The following is a 25,496-nucleotide window of genomic DNA, read 5'->3' as shown; positions in this document are numbered from 1 at the left end:
TATTCCAGATATAAGTAAAACATGATCAAAACCATGGTGAGGACAATGAAAATATCATAAAAGACTGAGGAGACATGAAGAAGTTTGGCATTAGTGAGATGCTTTTAATTTTGGAGGATGGTATGAAATCAAGTTAGTTAACTCTTGTAAAACCTGAATTCTTGGTCTTGCATATTTAAAACTGCTAAACGCTTGCTAAATATTCTTTGAGCCTTTGGTAGAATGTGTAAGTGGCTTTATTTCTGTTATATAGGAGTTGGAAATCTAGGCAAGTATACTATTTTAGAAGGAAACAAAGACTACCCCCAATACTTTCACATCTCTTCCCCATGATCATTCCCCCCACTCCCCCCTGCTGCAAAAATAGAAATATTCCTGACTCTAGGGAAACTACATTTCCAACTTCAGAATTGTTATCATAACTATAAAAGCAAATGCCAAGAAACAAAACAGAGAATCATAGAAAAAGGGAGAGAAAAATAAGATGAAATCAGAGAAGGAGGCAAAGCATAAGAGACTTTTAACTTTAGGAAACAAACTGAGGGTTGCTGGAGGGGAGGGGGGTGGGGGGATGGGGTAACTGGGTGATAGGCATTAAGGGGGGCATGTGATAGAATGAGAACTCGGTGTTATATGCAACTGATGAGTAACTGAACTCTACCTCTGAAACTAATGACACACTACATGTTAATTAATTGAATTTAAATAAAGTAAAATTTTAAAAAATAAAAAAATTTAAGAATGAATGAATGAATGAATAAATAAATAAATAAATAAATAAATAAATAAATAATAAATAAAAGCAAATGCCATGACTTGTCCTGTGGTCACAAGATAGATTCAGCTATTACGCTCAAGTACAGATAAAGTAGTTTATCTGTATAGCATTTTTAAATTATTTCATTATAAAAATAAATTTTGAAGAAAGCAGAAAAGGTATAACTCTAAAAGTCACATAGGAGAAACTATACCCACAGTAACCAAATCCTCTGGGGGAAAAATCATGGTGCCTTACCAATCTTTTAAAAATCCACTACTTTTCCAATAGTTTCTAATTCCTTGCCATCCATTCATCATTAACTACTGCATTCTGCCTTATCTACTCTCCTTCAATGTAACAGAATGTATTCTTTTGCTAGGGCTGCCATAACAAAATACCACAGACCCATGGCTTCAACAACAGAAACTCATTTTCTCACAATTTTAGAGGCTAGACTTCCAAGATCAATGTGTCAGCAGGGTTGATTTCTTCTGAGGTTTCTCTTTGGCTTGCAGATAGCTATTTCCTCACTGTGTCCTCACATGGTCTATGGTCTTTATTCTGTGTGCTCACATCCCTGGTCTCTCTTTTTGTGAGTCTAAATTTCCTCTTCCAATAAGCACACCAGACATGTTGGATTAGTGCCCATCCGAATGGACTCATTTTAACTTAATCACTTCTCTCAAGGCCCTAGCTCCACATACAGTCACAATCTGAGGTATTGAGTGTTAGGCCTTCAACATACGGAGTTTGAGGAGATGAATTCAGCCCATAACACTGTGGCTTCCTGATCAATAAATCCAAAGTTCTTCCTCTGTCTTCATTGTTCTCAAACTCTTTGTGGCATTTAATACTGTTGCTCCCTTCTTTTTTTTTTTTTTTTTGCCTTTGGTTTTTTTTATTACTCAAAAAAGCTTCATTTTTTTTTTTTTTTTTTTTTTAGCTTTCTGACTCTGTGCTTGTGCCTTCAACAGTTTCACAATGATTCTCTGCTCCTTGATAAGGAGAGCACGCTTGATCCTGTCACGAACGCACTTGGCAAATATGGAGCCACCGTAGGCCCTGCTGACCTGTTCTTTCGTTTTAGACAACCTCATAAGGACTTTAGGTCTCACAGCACAAACTCCTCAACGTTGGCCTGGGCACACACCGCATGCAGATTTGGGTGCTTTCCCAACCTCCTTGGTATAAAAGTAAATGATTCTATTACCAGGGGTTTGGGACAGCCTAGTTTTGTTAGAGGCTGTACTATAGGACTGCCTATGACGGTAGGTCAAACGCTGGAACATTCTGAATGACGATGGACGCCATCCAGGAACTGTTGCTCCCTTCTTACTCAAAATTTTCTTCCCTTTCCTGCAGGAAAACACTGTAGTAGCATCTCTCATCTTTGTGCCTTTTCACATGCTAATGTTTTCTAGTAAGAGTAATTTCCATGCCCTTTTTACTTCTGTTCCCAGTTGAACATCATTCCTTTGGGATGCCTTCCATGACCACCCTCCTCAGCTGATATACACCTTCTACTCTCTGACCATAGCAATAATAATAATAATGGCAAAATAATAAAAGGAGAAGCTAACATTTATTGAGTAGTTTTTGTGTGGCTGGCACTGTTCAAAGTATTGTATTATCACATGTATTAATTTTTTTACAACAACCCAGGAAACACTATTACTAGTCCCATGGTAAAGAGAATAATACTTAAGCACATAGAAAGGTAGGCTGTAGTACATAAGGTTTCTGATAATGTTTTAAAAATCATCCATATACATAACAAAGCTTCTCTTGTGAGAGTTATTTTAATAATGGTGACAAAGAGATTTATTGTCTGAGCTCATTTGATAGAGTTCAAGCCATTCTGCTCCTTTCTTGCACTAATTTGTACATCAACTATGGGGCAGTGATATACAGGAAGAGAGTAAATGCTTCATCTGATCACTTTGAACCTGCCCCAAAGGTTCAAATCCAACATAGACATATACAGGGTCGGTCTAGTTATTAAGTAATCAATAATGCTGTTTCCTTAGTTAAATAAGTAAAATTTTTCTCTGTTTAGTCCATTGGATAACTTTTAATAATAATAATATACAGCTGAGGATAAGTTTGGTTAGCTTTTGTTTTTTTGTGTTTTTCTGTCCTTCCATAGAGGCCTAGCACACAAGGTAATTGCTTTATTAATGCAAATCATCTATAAATTATCTTAGCTATTCTCAATCCAGGTACTTAATTCTCCTATATATAAATCTTACATGAAAATACCAGAGCAAGAAAGGGACACAAACATTTGAATTAAAAATGCCTACAATCTTTTTTCATTGCTAGCTACGATACCTTGGTCAAATTATTTCATCTGTGGAAATGGAGATAACATTGCCCATCTCATGGGACTGTTATGAAGAATCTCTGTCTCTGTCTCTGTCTCTCTCTCTCACACACACACACACACACACACACACACAACTGTCCAGGCTAGTGACTGATACAAAGTAGGCAAGCAATAGATATTAATTTCTTTCCTTCTTTAAGGACCTTCTAAAACTTGATTACTTAATAATTTCAGGAGAGGGGCGCCTGGGTGGCTCAGTGGGTTAGGTGTCAGCTCTTGGTTTCAACTCAGGTCATGATCTCAGGGTCCTGGGATGGAGCCTTGCGTCCAGCTCCTGGCTCAGTGGGGAGTCTGCTTATCTCCCTCTTTCTGCCCCTACCCCCACCCGCACACACTCTCTCTTTCTAAAATAAAATAAATAAATCTTAAAAAAAAAAATTGCAGAAGCAGCAGCTCTCTAGCCTGTCATCACCTGATAGTGTAAATCTTGAAGAATGTGACTGCATTGATATTATCATCACAGGTATTTTTTCCTTGCTCAACATTTTCTTAATTTATCCATATAAGCAAATCTATTGGGACCAAGTTTTTGTTTTCTTCTGAATTTCTCTGAAATAGTTCTTGTTTTCTTCTGAAATGTTGAGGATTTTCTGATAATATTTGATAACTATTTGCAGGATCATAAAGTAATATTTCACATAGAAAATGCTGAAGGTAATAAAAAGAAGAAATATTCTCTCTTTTTATGACGGAATAACTACATATATAGAGAAATATATTGGGGCTCCTGTAGGCATATTGGATTACTGAGCAGTAGCTAATTTATTGTCAATATGTGGCCTTACAATCTATTTCAGCTGTATCTCAAAACTCTCTATATCACCTGAATTATCTCATTTCTACTTCTTTCCTTTCTACAATGTGTTGCTTTTCAAATTTTTACAAAAGAGATTTTATTTTGCCTTATTTACAGTCACATAGTATTTGCAGAGCCTTAACATTAATTTAAAGTGCTAAAGCAGATAAGGCTTTGGGGGCAGGGTTGGTGTGTAAAGGTGAAAAATTCATCAACAGCCTTGCACATATTTCCATATGCATGACTCTGCTAGCCACAGAGTACCCTGTAAGTAACCAGATTTGAGCCAGCATGAGAAGATAGAATAAATTTAAGTAGATGTCAGGGAAATCTAATTCTTTTGAAAAAATATTTCCATCAAGAACATAAAACACAGGTAGAAGTTTATGGACTAACCAACAGATGTTTCCAGACAAAAAGCAATCCTTTAGGCAATTAGACTTTTATTCCCTTTAGGAAATGCAGTTCAATGTCCATATTTGCAACAATGCCCTGAGTATTCCCTTCCTTATCCCTGATTCTAATGATACATTCTCTTTAGTTCCATTACCTGTACATACGGCAAATTTACTTTTGTACATAAAATTCCATGAAAAGAGGGTGCCTGGGTGGCACAGTAGGTTAAGTACCCAACTCTTGGTTTCAGTTGGGTCATGATGTCAGGGCTGTGAGATCAAGCCCCATGTTGGGCTCCACACTCAGGGGGGAGCCTGCTTGCTTGAGCATTCTCTCTCTCTCTCCCCTAATCACGTGCTGTCTCTCTCTCTCTCAAATAAATAAATAAATAAATCTTTTTTAAAAATTCCACAAAAAGATGGATAAAACACAATTTAAAGTCACTGCCATTTGTCTCATCTTTCTTTTATAAGTAAAATAATTTAATACTGATTATGCTGAACTGGTCAGATTTTTTATACTATGTGGTTGATGGATATTTGAAGCTATATAAACATTGTTATTAACAATTGTGATCAAGTAACAAATGTAGCATTCTAATGTTCTCTTTCTCGAATTCTTTAGGATGGACTGGTATTTAAAACATTTTGTTCATTTACATCTTTTTGAAAATCCTTAAGAAAACTTATATACTCCCATGATTCATGTAAAGAAATTATTATAGTGGATTATCAAAGTGATTTTTCTAATTCTTGTTCTCAGTCTTAAAATGGTAATTGCAAATTCACAAGAGCTACTTGAGCAAGTGTTCATGTCATGCTGGGTGATTTTTTGTACTTTCTTTTTTTTTTTTTTTAAGATTTTATTTATTTTGATAGACAGAGAGAGAGTCCAAGCAGGGGGAGTGGCAGGCTGAGGGAGAGGGAGACGCAGGCTCCCTGCTCAGCAGGGAGCCCAGTGCGGGGCTCAATCCCAGGACCCTGGGATCATGACCTGAGTCGAAGGCAGACGCTTAACCATCTGAGCCATCCAGGCACCCCTCTTGTACTCTTTCTAATGCTAGCATGATCTTGCAAAGAAAATATGAATTACAGCTTTTTAACAAGTGGAGAAACTGAGGCTTGGAAAAAGGAAATAATTTGATGAAGGTGACACAATTAGGAAATGGCAAAGCAGGAATATTGAGACCAGTTCTCTGGGTATACATTCCATTTACCCCATGGCATAACTTTTGCAAAATGTATCTCAATTAAAAAGTAAAGTCATTTGACATCCCAGCAACATCCTTTTTCCCCCATTTACTTCAAAATGTCATCTGGCATAATTTTCAGTTTAAATAAACTTACATTTTACACATTTTCAAAATTTTACAAAAATCTCATTAGGAAATCAAAAACATTTTGCTATGTTGCAAACATGACTAAAATTTCTGACTTAAAGAAATTAATATTTTTAAGAACTCAGTCATTTTCAATTCAGAAACTATCATTTGGATTGTGTATATTTTCTGATTTATTAATAAAACAATTGATCCTCCCTTCAATACAGCTCTCCCTATCTCAGATAACAATATCTTTAACTTTAGATAACCAACATAAGTAATAATTTTTTATTCATGCTATGCTTTGCACATAGAATATATTCATAAATAAGTAATATATTAATAAGTAATTATGTGAAATTAAAGAAATTATATACATTATTTTAATTTTTCAGATTGTAACTGATATAATACACTTTCTTCTCTGATTTTTTACTTATTTTGTTTTGTTTAGATATTTCTACTCAAATTATGCTCTATGTTTCTCCTTCTAGAGTCTTTTATGGGGAAAATATTATCATTTTTATGGTTTGTGAAGTGCCTAAATTGAGCTTTAGAAAGTTCAGCCTGGCCCCTGACCTTTGAGAGTTTACAATAGAAGGCAACATGGTTCACTTTTTATTCACTGTACACGTATCACTGAAATATGTAATCAAGAGATCATTTATCTTGGCACCTCAAGTATCTGAAACAGAGCTGAAAACTAAAAGTTAAAAGAAGAGAAGGAAAGAAAGAAAGAAAGAAAGAAAGAAAGAAAGAAAGAAAGAAAGAAAGAAAGAAAGTAGGTAGGAAGGAAGAAAAATGCAGGAAGGAAGGAAGAAAAGGGAAAGGGAGGGGAGGGAAGGAGAGGGAAAGGGAAAAAGGGGAAGGGAAAGGAAGGGAAGGAAAGGAAAAGAACAAAAGGAAACAAAACAAAAAGTCCTTAGACTGTATCATCTGTTAGGAGACTAAAATTGGTGCTACAACCCTATGGCTATGCTCCTGGTCACCTCAGACCTTAGAGTCAATTCAATTTTACAGTAGACCTAACTCTAATTAGCTTGTCTCATCCCCTTCACTGTTCCATTTCCCTCTCTCCTCCCCCACATATTCATTTGGGATCTTTTAGTTTTACCTCCCTGGATATGGTGGCATCTGCATTGCTTCTGTGTAAGCTCAGGTCTTCATTCTGTTTCTCCTGACCATCATAACCACCTCCTCAGTAGCTCCAGGCTCAAGTCTCCTCTCAGGTATCCTTCACCACAGTGATCCTGCTGTAAAGCTAATGAAATCATATCCAAACCTTCTGGCTTAAATCTTGGAAGGACTCCTAATTACTACAGAATTGAGTGAGAGCTCCTTAGCATGGCATACAAGGCTCTTCATTCTCTGGCCCCTGCTACCTAGAAGCCAAGGGAAGGAGAGCAACTAAGGGCTGAAAGCACCTGTTAGACATGTTCACAAGGTATTGCCCAGAAAGGGGATGGCCTCTGGCTTGCACAGAGGTCTAATGTGGCGAGTGACCTTCAGAGACCCCTGGACGTCTAGCCTTCACAGACCTTTGAGAAGGTGAAGAGTCAAGAAGATTAGGAAAAGCTACTCTTCCTTGACCTAGCATAATTCTTTAGTGGGTTGAATTGAATTGATTAAATGTTTTTATTAGTTTCAGAGCATAAACTTTTTTCTATTGAGAGCATAATCATGAGATTTTTTCAGTCTCCAAAATCCAATAACTTCTATTGCTTTAGTAGAAAAAATATTGCACATGAGTATTTTGAAAATTATATTCTAATACCCGAAACTGATATGCTGTCAAGTTTTCTTAAGCTTTTATTGCAAATTTACTAGAAGGATTTTAAAGTATTTTATTACACAAGTTTTAATATAGATAATTTTCAAAGTGACAGCAAAGAACATTTAAGGGCTCAGAAACAATTTGAGTCAAAGTTTAAGCAAATAAAGCCATTTGGTAATACCATGGTAATAATCTTGGTAATCATCAAATTTTTCTATTTTTCTACAAAAGAAAACTGCACCATCATTCTATTTTTATTGCTTATTTTTATTAAATATATATACACAAAGAAGATAGGAATCTGAAAGTGTATTCTCCATTATTCAAGGATATGATCCTTATTCGATTTTTGGCTTATTTTGTCATGTTTCTAACGTAGATAACCTAGGTTAACTGTATATTTTTCATGGACTGCAATATAGGTAAAAAATAAGATATATGGCAGCCCCATCTTCTTCCAAGTAACATATAAGGCAGCCTGAGGGTACTCAATGGCCTGAGGGTAAATTTATATTTTAGGGATTGACAAAGGAATTATCAATAAATTTTGTGAAAACTCTGCTTAAGGGTCAAATAAAAGTCAGATTCTCTTTTTGAGGTGGGCAGCAGGCTGAGGGACTCGATAACTTTCCATCGGAGTTTTCTCTCTGATTTTTCTGGTCCTTCATTTTGGCCCAAGATGGACTCTGCACCACCCTTACAGTATAACTATAAAATACAATACAAGGGGCACCTGGGTGGCTCAGTTGGTTAAGCGACTGCCTTCAGCTCAGGTCATGATCCTGGAGTCCCAGGATCGAGTCCCGCATCAGGCTCCCCGCTCAGCGGGGAGTCTGCTTCTGCCTCTGAACCTCTCTCCTCTCGTGTTCTCTCTCTCATTCTCTCTCTCAGATAAATAAATAAAATCTAAAAAATACAATACCAATACAATACAATACAAGACAATCACCACATTAGTCACAGAAAGACATTATATAAGATATATATAAAAAGACATACATGTTAAGGAAGACACTTGTGATGAGCACTGGGTGTTATATGTAAGTGACGAATCACTAAATTCTGTTCCTGGAACCACTATTACACTATATGTTAACTAACTGGAATTTAAATAAAAACTTGAAACAAGTAAACAAACAAAAAGACATATATAAAATCACAGGAAACATGTCCCTAGCAGATAGTAGAAGCATCTAGCCTTCCCTGTCAGGATACTTCAACCACAAGGGTCAGAATAACAGACTAAAAGTAGTTTAATAGTAGAAGTTTACTGTCATATAAAAGAAATCTGGTAGTAGAACATTTCAGGGAAAGTTGAGCAATTTCAAAGAATCCACCAGGGACCCAGTCTTGCTCTCTCTTTTTTCTCCCCTGATCCTGGAATATCTACAATGTTTCTTTTCACAGTTGCACAATTGACCTTATGCTTCTAACTACAACCATCATATTTACACATGACAATATCCAAAGGGGAAGAAAGAATGGTTCTCTCTCTTCCCTCTCTCTCCCCTCCCCATCCCCACCTCTCTCAAGTCAATAGGCTACATGGCCTAAAATTAAGGCCAAATATTATGCGCTGTCTTAACATCTGGAGAAAGTAGGAGGGCCACCTATAGCCTAAAAGTTCCCTATCCATACTGTTCCCATGGATGAGGTCCTAAAGCCAAACAATCCTCCTTATCAAGGTGACCAGTGCAATTCCTGATTATCCTTAAGTAACAAGTTTCGGTTCCCTGACAGCCCACCAAACTATTCAAACAACCCAATCACATCTTTCCACAGGATCCAGGGAGCACCCACAGTCTTAAAACTATAAAGCTTATCATCCATGGCCCTTGGCTGTCCACTCTGTTTCCCCAAGTGCAATCCCCACGTGGCCCTGCATGGCACGGTGTCCTCCTCCCCTGGGCTGTGAGTATATGTAACTAATAAACTGCTGCCAATCTCATCTGTCCAGTGTCAAGTGTCATGTGTTCAGCCATCCCCGTAACCCCAGGATGGGACTCCCGCACTCCCTCACCAAATAAATGAATTGGAGGTAACTGAAATAACCAAGGAAGGATATCTTACCCTGAATTTCCTCAGAGTAGTTCCCTTAGGTTCCCTTATGTCTCATCCACTAGAAAGAAATCACACAGCCACCCCTGACCAAGTCACTGATAAAAATGACTAATAATCATGATTGGCCTAGACTAGTCAGGCACCATCCTCTGCAGGCTGCTCAGGGCTGCCCAATGTCAGGACAAAACTGGGGCTCTATTAGCCGAGAAGAGGCAATGACTGTTGGGGAGGAAATCCTTGTATCATCACAACCATTTTGTCAAAACCCTCTCACCTGCCTTTAGCACTTGCTAGCATTGTCTCTGCAAAGAAGAACAGCACTAACAGCTCTGCTTCTAAATATGGAACGTCTGGTGCTTTTTATTCTGCCTGTCACTCTAGCCGGTGTAGTAATAGGTCAAAGGCTAATAATGGCTGTGAGGGGATACAAAGGAGGATAGGCAATAACAATAGCTTCGCTTGTATTCGACCCTTCCAATCTCTGTGCAAAAGACATTATTATCCACATCCCACTGATGGAGAGTCAAAGCTCTGCACATTATGTTCACGGACATCACATACTAAGTGGTGGATTTTCTGCACAGTTCTGCCTGGCTGAAACATGACCCCCAAAGTCACAGGAGGCTCCTGAGGCTGAGAGAATAAGCTGCTGACACCAGAGAATTTGCTGTATGGGTATGAGATCTGAGTAAATGAGGCCCTGGGGGTTTCTTCAGGATGAAGGAAATAAGAACCCACAGGAAAAAGTAAGTTTTCTTCCATAGATGCATCAGATTTCCAGTCAGCTCTCAGTCATCAGGGAGCTGATTAAAAGCCTGAGGATTCAAGTTACCTCTGCTTCCTTTCCTACCTGGGTCCTACATTTTGGTCATTCTCCTAAGTAGGAGGGAAGCAAATAAAAAGATGCTACTCATCAGTCACCTCTGCAGTTAATTAATAGATTTGATAAACTTCCCTGGGGGAGAAGGCTTAGTGTAAGGGCTCTGAGGATGTCTATGGATCCTAAATCATAACTTTTTGAGGACAGATGTAATGTGTTTATTCTAATTCAACAATCTTCTAGATCTTTGGTTCTAGTATTTCTAATCACTCCTGTTCAGAGCTCTTATCTGAATCTATTTCATAATAGAATTAGCAAGGTAAATGAGAAAGTAAAGGAAAAGTAAGCACATTTGCATAATCAAACTAAAACTAATTGATACATTACAGAGAGAGGGGGATGGAGAGGGAAAGAGATAGAAAGAAATCGAGCTTTGTAGGCTGAATAATGGCCCCCAAAGATACCCAACTCCTAATCCCCAGAACATGTGAATGTTACTTTATACAGCTCAACAGGCTTTGCAGATATGATTAAAAAGATCTTTTTTAAAAAAAGATTTTATTTATTTATTTGGCAGAGAGAGACACAAGAGGGAACACAAGCAGTGGGAGTGGGAGAGGGAGAAGCAGACTTCCCGCGGAGTAGGGAGTCCAATGTGGGTCTCGATCCCAGGACCCTGGGATCATGACCTGAGCCGAAGGCAGACACTTAATGACTGAGCCACCCAGGTGCCCCAAAAAGAAGATCTTGAGATGGGGAGATAATCCTGGATTATCTAGGTGAGCCAGATGTAATCACAGTGTCCCTCTAAGAGGGAGGCAAAGGGAAACTTGACCACAGACAAAGGAAAGACGAGGTGATGAAGGAAGCAGAGACTGGAGTAATATGCTTTGAAGATGAAGAGGACACAAAGCAAGGAATACAGGCAGCCATTAGAAGCTGAAAAGGACAAAGAAATGAATTCTCCTCCCGGAGCCTCCATCAAGCCCTGCCCACACCTTGACTTCAGTTCAGTGTTCAGACTTGAGGCCTCCAGAACTGTAAGAGAATGAATTTGCATTCTTTTAAGCCACCAAATTTGTGGTAATTTGTTAGAGCAGCCATTGAAACTAATAAACTGTGTTTCACTGTGTATTCATTTTTAAATAATAATTTCAAAAAAAAAATAGAAAAAGAAGTAGGCTTCAGACAAATGAACTGATTTTGAATATCAGGTCCTCCAGTTATTACCTGTGTGATCTTGGAGAGTTCACCAGTTTAAGAGGCAAATTATTAAACCTCTCTGGAGTTCTTTATATATCCTCAAAAGGGGTTATAATGACTACTGTATTAGAGTTCTTCAAAGAAACAGAACCAACAGGATGTAAATATACAGCAAGAGAAAAAGGTTTACTTTAAGGATTTGGTTCACACAATTGGAAAGGCTTGACAAAGTCCAAAATCAGCAGGGTAGGCTAGCAGACTGGAGACTCGGAGAAGAGTTGCAGTTCAAATCCAAAGACAGTCTGTTAGCAGAAATGCCCCTTCCCTTGGAGAGGTCATTCTTTTTCTATTAAAGTCTTTAACCGATTGGATGAGGCCCACCCGCATTATCTGCTTTACTCAACGTCTACTGATTTAAATGTTAATCTAATCTTAAAAAATACCTCTATCGAAACATCTAGAATAATATTTAACCAAACATCTGGGCACTGTGGCCTAGCCAAGTTGACATAAAATTGACCATCGCAACTGTGTTATGAAATTATTATGAAAGTAAATGAGAGAATATATGTAAAATATAAAGCAAGATAAAAACATATGATATGATTAATATTACTGCTTTTGAAGGGGTAACATGATCTACTACAAGGGGCATGAGTTTTGGAATCAGACAACTCTGAATTCAAACGTTAACTTGATCATTCTCTGCTCTTATGATTTTGTTGACCTTAAACTCTCTGACCATCAGCTTCTCCATTTATAAAATATGAATAATACAACCTAGCCATTAGGGTATGTGAAAGTTAAATAAAATATTAATTCAAATTACGTAATGAAAAAATGTATTGCGCTAGGTGGACATATATGTGAAATTTCCTACCATCTGTCTTTTTCTTCCATCCTCCTCCCTCCTGCCCCTGGCAGGCTTCACTGTACCTGGCCCATCTGTGGTTTCCATTGTTGCCACTGCCTATCTGATAGGACCGGAGGAGAGTTTGAGCAGAGATGTGGGCAAGGTCTAACTGTTTACCACTGAGGGTTTTCACTTAAAACACAACCTTCTGGAAAAATTCTACTTCAATAAACACTCATTTCATGAAGTGATTCCCATATCCTGGCCAATGACCCCCGCTAGCAAGGATGTGCTGATCTGGTTTCAACAAATTCTATTAAGAAAAAAAAATATTGTAGACAGATGGATTCCCAAGACTGTGTATGCTAAAGTCAGCCAATTTGGCAATTACACTATAATTTTCAATCCATATTTGTACTTTCTACTGTAACTGTGTCCAGCAAGAATCTCAGTGGAGTTTAAGAGCAGGCGAAGTGGAAAGAACACTGGCTCTGGGGTCATTCTGAGCCTGATTTGGATCCATGCTTAGCCACTTTTGAACTCTGTGACCCTGAGCAAGGTTCTAGGGCTTGATTTCTTCCTTTTTAACTGGAGATAGTAATCGTGCTACTGTTCCAAATGGCCACAAGCATTAGAAATAATCACTGTAAGGTATGTAGCACATTAAAAAAAAAAAAGTTTTGACAATATACTGTTGTTATTGTAGGGGGTTTTCTAGAGTCTGGAAGGGACTCTAAGAGATGGGTTTGAGTGTAAAGGAATATCAGAAAGTCTCAGTGAGCTACAGAGTGTAGGATAAAATGTTGAGCTCAGCAGACAGCAAGAATGAAAATGAAAAGCAGTATCTCTCCTGCTGAGAGATATTCATCTCACTTAAAATCAAAATTAGTAAAGCATTTGTGAGACTTTCTCAAGTTTGTTATGATACAAAGCCCCTGATATCTAAAGAATGGAAAGAAAATATCAGTAGTTTCTGGCTTTTCCAAGATGACTAGAAAAGGACTTCCCTCTGTCTCCATGGAATCTATGTGATGGGGCGGGGGGAACAGACCTGGACTGGGATCGAACACTTTCCATTTAAGCTCTGCCAGCAAGTTCCTGTGGGGTAGGACAATTTCCCAAGACAGAGAGTATATAAAAGACAAGTTGAATCACTTTTCCAAGGACAGGTATCAGAAATAGTTTGACTATAAATAACCCAAAGTAATACTGGCTTAAGCAAGATAGAAGAGGTAGTCAGTCCACAGCTTTTTTGGTGAGTCCACAATCCTCATCCTCTCCACTTTTGTGCTTTATATATTTCATTCTCAAGATTGCTCATGGTCCAGAGGGTGTCCTGGAGAGCCCACCATCATGTTCACATTCCAAAAAGCAGGAAGGCAGAAAGGACAGAAGTATGAAAAGAGTTCATCTCCTGTTGAGTCAGCAGCCTCCCAGAACCTTATCACATGGCCAAATCAAACCTCAAAGAGACAGAAAATATGGTATTGTAGATTGGCATATTGATTCTCCAGATAATATTGGAGTATGATTACTAAGGAAAAGGAGATGAAGAAATATTAGATGTCAGTCCAAGAAAGAGATGGGAAATAGGCTGACAGCATTTTTCACTGCATGTTTTAGTGGTGTTGGTTTTAAAATGGGCCCAGAAATTATTTGATACTTCTCTCTCCAAAAGGCTAATTCCCCTCCTCTTGAGTGTGAGCAGTGCTAAGTGATTCAAATGAATAGAATGTGTTGGAAGTGGTTGTGGTAGACTTCTGAGACTAGGTCATAAAAGCTATTGTATTTCTCTCTCTCTCATTACTTGCTCCCGAGAAGCCAGCAGCCATATGATGAGGACATTCAAGCCACCTGTGGAGAGGCTCACAGGGCAAGGAACTAAGTCTTCCTACCAACAGCTATATGAGTGAGCTATCTTGGAAGCAAATCCTTGAGCCTCAGTCAAACCATCAGATAACTGCAGCCCTTGCCAACATCTGGACAGCAACCTCATGAGAAACCCTGAGCCAAAACCACTCAGCTAAGCCCTTCCCAGATTCTTAACCCATAGTAACTGTTTAAGATAATGAATATTTGCAAGTTTAAGCCATGAAAATCTGGGGCAATTATGTAATAAGCAATAACTAACACCAATGGCTAAAAGTATCTAGAGATCAAAAGGGGATCTGTCATGTTTAGCCCATTTTTCTAGTCATCATATATTTATTGAATACCTGCTATGAACCAGGCACTGTTCTAGACACTGGGATACATGCTACTAGACAATAAGCACCACAATCAAGTAAATAATATGTGGGATGTCATGAGGAAAAATAAATGCATGTTTATAAGTCAGAGTCTTAAATGCAGACAATAGAAGCCGCTAGCTGTCTCAGCAGGAAGGAATTTATTAAGGAAAATAGTAAGTTCACACAACAACCACCTCCAAGACTCTATTACAAAACTGACCCCTTAGGAAGTTGCTGCTGCTACTGTTACTGTCATTAACCTCTGCACCATCAGCACGGCTGCTTTCTCTCCTGGCAACCCAGGAGCTCATGGCTTCTGCTGACATTTGCATTAGCCCAGTGAATGCCTGCATTCAGCCTGTTTGTCACACAGTTGCCTTCCAAGTTAAAACCTTCCATCTGATAGTGGTGGCTGTACTCCATTGTCAAGAAAGCCTTTAAAAAAAAATTTTTTTTTCTCCATTGAAAAAATTGGAAACTATTAGATTCACAATTTGAGACACTATCAAAATGAGGAGAGGAAGTGTTAAATATTGGGGGAAATCATAGGTGACATATATCCACTACGCAGAGTAAGACACGCTGGAGGGTAAAGGGCACAGTTCAGGAGAGATTTCCCTGAGAAGGCGGCATGTGAATGAGGACCTGAAGAAAATGAAGGAGCAAGTGCAAAGGCCTTGAATATGAGATAACACAGTTGGTATTTGAGAAACAGAAAATAGGTCAGTGTGCCTAAAGCAGAGTGAATAAGGGAAACAGAAGAAGGAATCTAAGACAGCTAATGAAGGGGGAACTGGTAGAGCTTTGTTGACTATGAAAAGGGTCACTTAAAGCCAGTTTCTCCAAACTTCTGTTTGTTTACATACAGGTTATTAACTTATAAGTTGGGAGCAGGAGAAATATTTCTTGAATTAAGCTTAACATTAACAGTCATTCCTAACCTTGCTCATCACTGCGTAAGTTGCCTGGACCAGTGTGCTGCCATTTTGTCCCAGTGCAGATCTTTGAGTATTTCACTCTATTTATTATAATTGTTTGCCCTAGTGCAAGCAAGTCCTAGGTGATTCAGTCTAAGAAGAATCTGTGTGCTTGACATGGTGGTATCTAAGTCATTCATTCCATCCCACCTTGCCTACGTTTCTCTGAATCTAACTAGTATGCACTAATTCTCTCTCCTTAGAATGAATTCCTCTTCTGGAGATTTCTTGGCCTCTTCTGTTAATAAGTTTCTGGCATCCTGTCCCAAATCAACTAGTTTCTTAACTCAAGCATAAGCCTGTGATATAGCAAAGAAAATAAAAGGGAAAAAAAGACTTTGAAAGAAAGAAAACTGGGAATCAAATTAAGGTAGATAGTAAGTAATATATTGACTTTGGGGTGGAGGAGAGAGCTGGTAAGGGACAAGGGTTTTGAAAGCCACCCCCAATGCTCTTGAGAGTCACCTACTTCACTGCTGTGGGTGAGGTAATTAATAGGAGCTTCCCAGAAATTATAGAATATTATAATGGCTTCCCAATGAACTCTAAAGAACTATATACCCTGGTCACCTAGGCTAAGAACATTGGTGGCTATTTTTATAAATTAAGATTCCCCATTTCTTCCAAAGATATAAAGCCTCTAATTCTTTGGCTTAATTTCTCAAAACTGGAATACACAGAGTAACTTTTATTTTTCTGACTTAACCTTGACTGACAGGAAAAAAAGTGACCATTCCCACGTTTATGCCCACACTATAGCATATAGAGATACAGATCATAGTATTTGTAACACTGTGTTGTATTTATTTATTAATGTGTCTACACCCTTCCCCCCAACCTCTATGCAGCACACTTAAGAGGGATGGTGCTCTTTTAATTTTTGCATGCCCAGCGTCGAGCATGATCCTTAGAATAACAAGAGTAAAAATAGACTGCTTACTTTTAATGTTGTGAACCATAATTGTCATGGTCTGAACCATAATTGTTAATCAGGTCAAGGATTTTTTCTTCAGGATACTGGGGAAATAGAAGACAGGACATTGCCCATTTCCCACAAGTGACACAAGAGTTCATTTTAAAAACTTCCTCATGCCTTGTAGCTCCTCTTTCCGAGGTTTGTACCTGCCCTCTAAGCAACAGCAAAAGGGAAAAGTATACCTAAATCCCCTGCAGCGTCTGGGGAATCTATCTCCTTCTCAAATGAACAAACATACACACATTGATCACACAAACACACTTTTGTTATCCATATTTAGCAATCACATTTCATCAATCACTCAGGCTGTAGGCTCAGTTCACTACTTAACCTATCATCCCAAAATTCAATTTATTATCTTTCCACAGCACTTGTATAAAATTTGATTCATGTGTTTTACATCATTTTTTAAATGTTGAAAAATCAAGCTCAGAGGATCACTTTAATGTATTCCCTTATTAATAAATAAGCATTTCATTCAGGCAGTCTTGCCCACAATAAAAATGTCAGTTGTTCCAACTTTCCCAACGTTTGGTGGACAGCAATGCTTAGCTCCTGTTTGGCTGTGCTGGATGGCATTGAATCCCCCAACTTCTGAGGAACTGGCCAGCCCTCATGGGGGTCACAGTGTTTGAGCAGAGTGGGTCTCTTTGCAGTGTGGCCATTCACATGTCCATATCTTCTACCTCACTGGGATCACTCAAAGATTGTTTGTTCAGTGAATCGGCCAATGAATGGATAAAAATCAAGCACACCCATACTTACACTTAATAGTCTCCCTTGTAGTGCCAAGAAGAACAGAAAGAAATGAATATTTATCTCTATTGAGTGGTAGTAGTTTCATCTACCTTAGATGAACTAGATACTATCCTTGCATGAACTAGATACTATCCTTGTCATTTTACCAATGAGGAAAGCGAAGTAGCGAGAGGTCATTTATATAGCTAATAAATCAAAGAATTAGGATTTGGATGTAAATCTATCTGGCTCCAAACCTCCAACTTTTTCCAAGACAACTGCTTCATACTGCTTTTCCAATTTTCATGATTTTTTTTAAGACTTTCTAATGAAGACGGGCGCCTGGGTGGCTCAGTCAGTTAAGCATCCGTCTCTTGGTTTTGGCTCAGATCATGATCTCAGGGTCGTGTCAGGCTCTGTGCTGGATGTGAAGGGTGCTTAGGATTCTTTCTCTCCCTCCCCCTCTGCCCCTCACTCCCCCTCTCAGGCTCTCACGCTATGTATCTCTTTGTCTTAAAAAAAGAAAAAAAAAAAAAAGACTTTCTAATGAAGAATTACCTGTCATATAAAACATGTTACTTGCTGATTCTGGGATGTAAAGTTATCAGATGTCCCTATTTGTCAGATAAAGCTCAAAATTTTCAGTGAGAGCCTGGCCCACCATAGACATCCTAAATATTTATCAAATATACAAAATAAATAAGAAAATAAATACTTTGTTGCTACATTTAAACTGGAAGTGAGTATCACAAAATGGAAAAAGAAAGCACGTAGGATGTCCCATCCATCTTCTTTTTTTTTTTTTGTAGATCATCTTAGTCACTGATGCAAACTGCACCTTCATATTATTATGGATCCTTGTCCAGAGTCTACCAAGTAATCAGAGTGACAGAGGACCAGTGACTTCACGCAGTTATAGGCACCCTGCTGAGAGGTAAATAAGCTGCCCAGGCAACAGTACTGGCTATGCTTTTTATAAAGTCTCCCTGAAGTCATCAAATAACAAAAGTGAACTTCACTGGAGTTCATTTGATCAATGCGCAACTATAAAGTCAAAACAGATACCTTAAACTTTGCTGCAACAAAAGTCTCTTATGAGTCAACAACCAGTTAGTAGTTTAAGACAAGGGGCCAGAATTTTCTTGTTATTGTACCTGCTAAGACACCCTACTCTCTTTGTTCTTGAGCATAAATATAATTAATATTTAATGATAATGGTAATAGCATCTAAGATTTGTTGAGCACTAACCAAGTTGTATTTTCCCTACATTATTTCATTTAATCATTATCTTTCAATATTCTCTCATGTCCATTTTACAGATGGAGAGAAGTGAGATTCAGACTTTACCTAAGTTAGACACCTAATAAGTGTCCCAGAGAGATAAAACTAAAGCAGTCTTACTCTTATGAAACTAGCTTTTCATAGTTTCATTAGTAAGTTGAGCAATTTTTGAAACCCTGTGAACAATTTGTCCAGAGAATATTAGAATTATAAGAGCTAAGTCCCACACTGGCCAAGTACTCTTGTGCAAGTAACTTGATGCAATGATAATAATATATTAAATATGATTTGTTTGTTTATTGCCTATCTCCTTCACCGGAGTATCAGTTCCATAAGGACAGAGATCTAGTCTTTCCTGTTCAGAGCTGAATTAAGTACCTACAATCATGTCAGCCACAGAGTAGGTGTTCAATAGCTGTTGAGTGAGAAAGTAAATGAATAGAACTATTTGAACTATATTAGAACTATTTTGAACTTTCATTTTAAATCATTAATGATATTCCTTGCAAATGTATGGCTTTATTAATGTCAGAGAATATTGAATATATCTCCAATACACCTTTATTTTTTTTAAAGATTTATTTATTTGAGAGAGAGAGGGAAGGGGGGGGAAGAGCAGTGGGAGAGGAAGAGAGAATCCAAGCAGACTCCATGCTGATCACAGTGCCCAACCTAGGGCTTGATCCCACAAGCTGGGGATCATGACCTTAGCCGAAACCAAGAGTTGGGTACTCAACTGATTGTGCCACACAGGAGCCCCTTAAATATATCTTTAAAATGAGAATTCACTTTTACTTAATGAAGGAAGCATTATGTAGAACCCCATTTATCATAAGGAAAATATTCTTATTCAATAGTTACCATAATTTTTCAGTTTAGTAAAATTTCAAAAAATGTTAAATTTTCAAAATATTTATATGACAGGCATATTACTGCTAACTTTGTATTTTATAAAGCACAGATATTATTTTTAAAACCAATCAATCAACCATCTCCTTAATCAACCTTTCATAAAAGAAATTATATTTTACAGCCAAAGAAGGGCTTAATCTCAGAATAAAAGACAGTGCTTCCCAAAAAAGAATAATAAGTAAGCTTACATTAACACAACTATGTGACTTTATTCTTATTTTTCTCTATTTCCCAAAGATGGCTGTAATCTCTGACATGTATTGGCACTGAGTCACCAATAACTAAAGCCTTTAAAAAATACTAATCATCTTCAATGAAAAATCAAATAGTGTATTTCTTAAAAGTGTAGTTGCGATTCAGGAAATTACCCTGACTCAGTGTGTCAGACATTTTCATTCAACACTGCCCAAAATTCTTGGAGGCAAATATTAGCTCCATCGTGTGGATTAGAAAAGTGGCACTGGAAGAAAAAAGCAATTATACAAATTCACACATGGATATCGATCATGAAAAAAGCAATTATACAAATTCACACATGGACATTGATCATGAAAAAAGCAGTTATACAAATTCACACATAGACATAGACTGATTATACAAATCACACATGGACATTGACCATGGAAAAAACAATTATACAAATTCACACATAGACATTGACTGCGTCTACTCTTTCTACAATGTCATGTCTACCTCAAGATACACATATTCCCGTTAGATATTTTCTAACTATCCTTATCTTCACTTTAATCTCTACTAAAAGGGCATTTATCTCTTCCTCTTTTCTGCCTTCATGCTACCTGGTATTTACTTTTATCATAACAATTCATATTGGCCTTACATTTTTTCATGTATTTCTCCCAGGACCAGGACATGATTTCCTTTAAGGGCACAGGCAATCTTATTATAGTCATTTAGTATCTCCAAAAGCAAAAATAGTCATACCTGGAAATTATCTCAATAATTTTGGTTGAATGAATAAACAAATACCTCATTTTGCAGGAAAAATGAACTTTAAAGCATAGATATCCAAAATAATATTTAAGTATATATTTGCCCAAGACCTGCCCACATAGTTTTCCAACCGTAGCAAAATACACAACATCATTTTAGCAAATGCTTTATCATCTAAGAAATGTATATTTTCAGGATACAGCAAAGGAGATTTTACCTTTAAAGAATTTGAGAAATTAAAGAGTCAAACACAATTAATTTACAGATGAAGAAATGGAGCCCAGCATGGTCATATGATACAACCACTCAAGTAACTGAGTTGACGATCAGAGGCCACAACCTGTATCTCCAAACTCCCAATCTAGCCTTCTCTCCTCTATATCATGCCATTTAAGTAATATTCACATTGCTAGCTGATTATCCCCATCTATAAATAATTCAGCCCTGATATTTATAATTAATCAAATATACTTTGCCTAGATTAAAATCCTTCAGCATTATGTTCTTGAATTTCAGTTATACAGATCTATAGATAACTCTTCTAATAGTCTTCATGTTATCCAACTAGCAAACATCAAAAATCTACCCCTAAATAGACCTATTTGCTAGCATCTCACAATACAGACCTTAGGACAGAGGAAATGTTCATTTTCAAAATCAGTTGTCAAGCATTTGAATGCTTACTCTGTAGAAATGATTGGTTTTCATCTAGATGATGGCTACTAATATTTAACAAATATTAGATAGCTTATCAATGTTAATAATTCATTAATTCATAGGATTGCCAGATAAAATATAGACAATATTTAGAACATACTTATTCCCCAAAAAAATCCTTTTCATCTAAAATTCAAATTTAACTAGACATTTTTAACTTGTATTTTTATTTGTTAATTTTGGCAACCCCATTAGTTCAACCCATATTCCTTGGGGCCTTACTATGTGCCAGGCCCTTAGAATATAACAATGAACCAAAGACAATAAGCCCCTGCCCTCATGGAGTTTGTCTTCTAGTTGGAGGATTTTTTATTATTGGTAAATAATGCATAAGGTAGAGATGAGTAATATGAAGAAAATGAGAGGGTGAGACATGCAAACAGAAGAGCTGCTTATCATCAAAGTAGGAGACATAATTTATATTCCCAGCAGGCAGCATGGCAGTCCTACAAGCAAATAGCTGAGGAAAGAGTGTTCCAGGGAGATAAAACAACAAGTGTAAAATCCCTGGAGTGTATATAATCTTGAGATATTTAAGGAGAAAGATGTAGACAAATAATTGAGAGAAGTGTTAGGGAATGAGGTTGGAGAAGTAGTCAGGAGACAGATCATGCAGGTATCTGTGGGCCATAGTAAAGTCTTTAGATTTTAGTCTAAATGTTATGGGGAGCCATTGGATGCTCAGAGAAGGAGAGTGACACAATCTGGCTAGAGAAACAGGGAGACCGAATGGGAGGCAGGTAGTCAGTCAAGAGTTGGTGGTGGCTTGAAGTCTAAGAGGTAAGACATAGTCAGTTTGGGGACATCATTTCCTACTTAAGTCTGGGATATCAGAAAAAGAGAGCAATGAAAGATGATTCCAAGATTTTTGAGCAACTCAGTAAATGAAGTGCTATCTGCTATGATGGGGACACTATTGGAGGAGGAGGAGGAGGAGGATTGGTAGAGAGTGAGAAATCAGGAGTTCACTTTTTAGACACTTTAAATTTGAGATGCTAGAGAGACATCCAGTCAGATATTAGGAGTAGCCTATAGTTCAGAGGCAATTCCAGGCTGAAGACATAATTTGGGCATAATCAGCCTGTATTTATTGAGGTCCTGGGACAAGATCATCTAGGGTGTAAGTATGGTAGAGGAAAGAAGAGAACTGAGGACAGAGTCCTGTGTTCTCCAGCATTTGAAAGAAAAGAAAAGGAAGATACTACAGGAAAAGAGGACAAGTGATAGTGGTCCATGAGGGAATTCATGTGGAATATCTCCAGAGCCAAGTAAAGAAAGGGTTTCCAGAGGTGAGAGTAAAAAGCTCGATCATAGGCTCTTGAAATGAGGACTGAATACTGACATTGACTTCAGCAATATGGAGGTCTTCGATAATCTTTGTAGGAGTTGAATGGAATGATAAGGATGGAAACTTGATTATTATGATTCCACTAGAGATTGAGAGGCAAGGAACATAAGATAGCATCTATAAACAACTTCTTCAGGAAGTTTTCTATAAAAGGAAAAACATGGGATAATGGCTAGAAGGAGACATGGCATCTTGGGATGGTTTTTTTAAGATTAGAGATATATCACATTTTTATGCTGATGGTAGCAACTGATAATTTAGGAATGACTATGGACAATTATAGAAGCAAACTCCATGAATAAGCATACAGGATTAGATGCAGTGTTCAAGGGGATGGATTAACCTAAGATAGGCACACTGAGTGCTCCAGAACACTAGGAAGAGAGGCAGTGAATATGAGCTCAGAAATACACGTTAGTGAATTCAGTGGTAGGATAAGGAGATGTTCTTTGTATTACTTCTATATTTCTCAGTGAAATCCAAAGCAAGTTCACCTACTGAGAATGTCAGAAGAAAAGCAAAGAACAGAAAATATCTTCTCTGGAAGTGGGACAGTGATTGAAATGTAGGAAATTGCATTCTTAAAAAATGGAGTAAGATTCACATTTCCATGTCTCCATGTTTTGTTCAAATCATTAGCTTCACAGAAGACCTATGTATTTCACAAAGGGCTGAAAAACCTGAGAAAGAACTAAACTATCTGTTCCAATTTTGGAATAAACTAGAATATGAGTTCCATGAGAGAAGGAACTGTTGTCCGTTTTGCTCACAGCTAAATCACTGTGTAAAGAACATTGTTTGTAGAGAATAGATAGAGGGCAGAGTTCAAAATTATAAGCTCTCAAGGAAAAAGAATACACAAAACTTGGAGTTTTAATTTCTCATATTCTATTATTCTGCTTTAATTTCTCATATTCTAAAACTTGAATAGAGGTCCAAGTTAGATTAAAGGAACAAAAATTTTAGGATAAACTTCCAAGTTTGTTATATACTGAAAGACTCTTAAACCAAAATCCCTGTAAAGAGTCTGGCTTGCAACCATAATTTTTTTATTAAAATGTTTTATTTATCTACAGCAGCAACAGTAGAAATTTTAACTATTTCTAATTATTTCATAGAAATGGATGACTTTGTGTGGTTACGGAATAGAGACAAACAGAAGTTCTGCTACTCTTCAACCACTGGAGAATATTAATCTCATTCTCTCCCAGAAAGCTGGTCAATAAGCGTCTGAAAAATATATGATTTTTTCTAGCAAACACAGCAATGAAAATAAAAGCAATAATGCAGCATTTTCATCTACTAAAAAGACAATCAACATCCCTAAGCATATACGTTTCCCATATTTTTAAATTATTGTCTTAGGATAAAGTTTTCAGTATGGGATTACTGGATGAAAAGCTATGAGCAATGTTATGGCTTTGGAAATGTATAGTTAAATTACTTCTGAGAGGTGTTACAAATTACTATAGTGAGAGTATGAATTTTATAACATCCTGCCAGTGTTAGCTTCTTGGCATTAAAATGTTTTTTTTTAATTTAATATACAGTAAAATGCACTTTTCTGGGTATATGTTCTATGAGTATAAACAAATGTATATAGTCATGTAACCATGCCACAATCAAGATACAGGACAGGTCCATTACTCCCAAAACTGCCCCTTTGTAGTCAATCCTCTCCCTACTCCAGCTCCTGGAAACACTGATCTGTTCTCTGTTCTTATAATTTGCCTTTTCCAGAATGTCATATTTTTGAGCATAAACTCCATGAAGCCTTTTGAAGCTGCCTTATTTTATTTAACATGAAGCATGTGAGATTCTCCCATATTTTTGCATGAATCAATAGTCTGTTCCTTTTATAGTGGAGTAGTAAACTATTGTGTGGACATACCACAGTTTGCTTATTCACAGTTGCTTATTTGCAAAAAAAAATGTTTGCAATTTTTGGTGATTATGACTAAATCTGCTATAAACATTTCTGTACAAGTTTTTATGTGAATCAGGGATTATTTCTGTTGCATTAGTTGGTTTTGTATCTTGTGTGCATTTTTTTTGTTTTGTTTTGTTTTGTTTTAACAATTACTTATCCCATATTTATTCTGAGGTTTTTAAGTTCCCTTGGCACAAATTCCAGTTCTCTCAGGGAATTCTGGTAGCCCAATTTGAGCAACATAGGCTTAGGTGAAGCCATATCCAACATAATGTACATAAAGCTCCTAGCACTTAGTTAAAGTTTGGAAAGTACTAGAGATACAAAGATACTTGCATAAATAAAAGTGTAAAAGCTTAAAATATTCAGACTGGTCATGTGTGTTCTTTTTTAAAGAGTGTTTTCAACTTTCAAAACTTACATTGAGTGCTTCCGCTGGTTTTGAGGAAACATGTAAAAAGACACAAAAACTTCTCAAATTAAAAAATTGCCCTAAATAACTTTAAATCTGAATGATCCACATCAATTTCCAACAATCTTTGTAATGCTAAAAATAAAATAATAATTGTCCCTGCCTGCAAGGAGTTTACAGATTCTCTAGAAAAGATTTCCTTGTGTCTGGAGAGATACACAACGAGCTAGGACAGAAGGCTAAGAATAAAAAAAAAGGAGTGCAACAGTTAGTAAGTACTAAAGGAGTTCCGAGTTGGGACTTGGGGGAAAGACTTGTGGGAGATAAAGGTAAGGGTGAAATTTGCTGTATCTTGAAGGAGAGACAGGACATTTCATTTGAAGTTGTAGCCTTCTCCTATCACCAGTCCACTTTGGAGTGTAAAGGCAATTTAGACAGACTTTTGGCACTGATTCCTTTCCCTGTCCTTGTACAGAGCTGTAATGAATCATAACACCACCTAAGATAATTAGAAAATCGTTTTGGCACCCAAATGGCCAAATATAGTTGTCTGCACATCCAGAAATCATGGTTAAGTGTCCTCTCCTAAATCTGTCTGATATTATTCACACAATAGATTACACAACACTGCTATTAAATTTGGAGAATA

At 37.3% G+C, this 25,496-nt stretch overlaps 1 long non-coding RNA gene and 1 pseudogene across 1 annotated transcript in view; both read right to left on the bottom strand.

Moving 5' to 3' along the window:
* The window catches only part of LOC145721292 (uncharacterized), a 433,843-nt gene that overhangs the window by 331,715 nt on the left and 76,632 nt on the right, over positions 1 to 25,496 (bottom strand). The gene's annotated exons all lie outside the window — the stretch shown is intronic.
* Positions 1,666 to 2,240, bottom strand: LOC102731428 (large ribosomal subunit protein eL34 pseudogene; annotated as a pseudogene).

The sequence above is a fragment of the Leptonychotes weddellii genome, chromosome 4 (assembly GCF_054177405.1).
Source record: "Leptonychotes weddellii isolate Sample4059 chromosome 4, ASM5417740v2, whole genome shotgun sequence".
Taxonomy (NCBI): Eukaryota; Metazoa; Chordata; class Mammalia; order Carnivora; family Phocidae; genus Leptonychotes; species Leptonychotes weddellii.
This window is presented reverse-complemented; position numbering and strand designations above follow the sequence as displayed.